Here is a 2,249-nt window from a genome sequence, read left to right on the forward strand (position 1 = left end):
GTTAAGGGACAACGTGGGTTAGGTTAAGGGACAACGTGGGTTAGGTTAAGGGACAACGTGGGTTAGGTTAAGGGACAACGTGGGTTAGGTTAAGGGACAACGTGGGTTAGGTTAAGGGACAACGTGGGTTAGGTTAAGGGACAACGTGGGTTAGGTTAAGGGACAACGTGGGTTAGGTTAAGGGACAACGTGGGTTAGGTTAAGGGACAACGTGGGTTAGGTTAAGGGACAACGTGGGTTAGGTTAAGGGACAACGTGGGTTAGGTTAAGGGACAACTTGAGTTAGGTTAAGGGACAACTTGAGTTAGGTTAAGGGACAACTTGAGTTAGGTTAAGGGACAACTTGAGTTAGGTTAAGGGACAACTTGAGTTAGGTTAAGGGACAACTTGAGTTAGGTTAAGGGACAACTTGAGTTAGGTTAAGGGACAACTTGAGTTAGGTTAAGGGACAACTTGAGTTAGGTTAAGGGACAACTTGAGTTAGGTTAAGGGACAACTTGAGTTAGGTTAAGGGACAACTTGAGTTAGGTTAAGGGACAACTTGAGTTAGGTTAAGGGACAACTTGAGTTAGGTTAAGGGACAACTTGAGTTAGGTTAAGGGACAACTTGAGTTAGGTTAAGGGACAACTTGAGTTAGGTTAAGGGACAACTTGAGTTAGGTTAAGGGACAACTTGAGTTAGGTTAAGGGACAACTTGAGTTAGGTTAAGGGACAACTTGAGTTAGGTTAAGGGACAACTTGAGTTAGGTTAAGGGACAACTTGAGTTAGGTTAAGGGACAACTTGAGTTAGGTTAAGGGACAACTTGAGTTAGGTTAAGGGACAACTTGAGTTAGGTTAAGGGATAATGTGGTACAACCACAGTTAGGTTAAGGGATAATGTGGTACAACCACAGTTAGGTTAAGGGATAATGTGGTACAACCACAGTTAGGTTAAGGGATAATGTGGTACAACCACAGTTAGGTTAAGGGATAATGTGGTACAACCACAGTTAGGTTAAGGGATAATGTGGTACAACCACAGTTAGGTTAAGGGATAATGTGGTACAACCACAGTTAGGTTAAGGGATAATGTGGTACAACCACAGTTAGGTTAAGGGATAATGTGGTACAACCACAGTTAGGTTAAGGGATAATGTGGTACAACCACAGTTAGGTTAAGGGATAATGTGGTACAACCACAGTTAGGTTAAGGGATAATGTGGTACAACCACAGTTAGGTTAAGGGATAATGTGGTACAACCACAGTTAGGTTAAGGGATAATGTGGTACAACCACAGTTAGGTTGAGGGATAATGTGGTACAACCACAGTTAGGTTAAGGGATAATGTGGTACAACCACAGTTAGGTTAAGGGATAATGTGGTACAACCACAGTTAGGTTAAGCGATAATGTGGTACAACCACAGTTAGGTTAAGCGATAATGTGGTACAACCACAGTTAGGTTAAGCGATAATGTGGTACAACCACAGTTAGGTTAAGCGATAATGTGGTACAACCACAGTTAGGTTAAGCGATAATGTGGTACAACCACAGTTAGGTTAAGCGATAATGTGGTACAACCACAGTTAGGTTAAGCGATAATGTGGTACAACCACAGTTAGGTTAAGCGATAATGTGGTACAACCACAGTTAGGTTAAGCGATAATGTGGTACAACCACAGTTAGGTTAAGCGATAATGTGGTACAGCCACAGTTAGGTTAAGCGATAATGTGGTACAGCCACAGTTAGGTTAAGCGATAAAGTTGGTTAAATTTGGTATTGTGTGGGAAGGGTGCAGAGAGAGAGGGGGGGGGGTGGATAGTGGTGGCAGTACGCGGATGCCTGAGTCACCGTCAGATACGTCACGTCGGTTCGATGCTTGTAGCAAGAGGCTGGCGGATGTGTGTCTCTCACTTCTGCAATTTTTCATGTGGTATAACACGAGGGCGGGGGATGATATTTGGTGCCCCTCTGTGTAGGATGTGTGTTGGTGGTGTTGATTTATCTGAGCAATGGTAGTTGTCGGAGGAGTGGGGTATTGTGCTTTTATAGGTGGACCTACTGCTCTGGTTATCATAGTGTCGACGGTGCAATGTGGCAGAGAGGATGCACTCGACATTGTCGCATTCCAGATGTTTACGTATTGTGTGTCTCCGTTGCAGGCCGAGAGTGGTGCATGTTCGAGTGTCTGGCTGACGTGCGATTCACGTTGTGTGCCCAGTCTTACAGCACGTATAGGGACATTCGCATAAATCATCTATATGTG

The sequence above is a fragment of the Schistocerca gregaria genome, unplaced genomic scaffold, assembly GCF_023897955.1.
Source record: "Schistocerca gregaria isolate iqSchGreg1 unplaced genomic scaffold, iqSchGreg1.2 ptg000927l, whole genome shotgun sequence".
Lineage (NCBI taxonomy): Eukaryota > Metazoa > Arthropoda > Insecta > Orthoptera > Acrididae > Schistocerca > Schistocerca gregaria.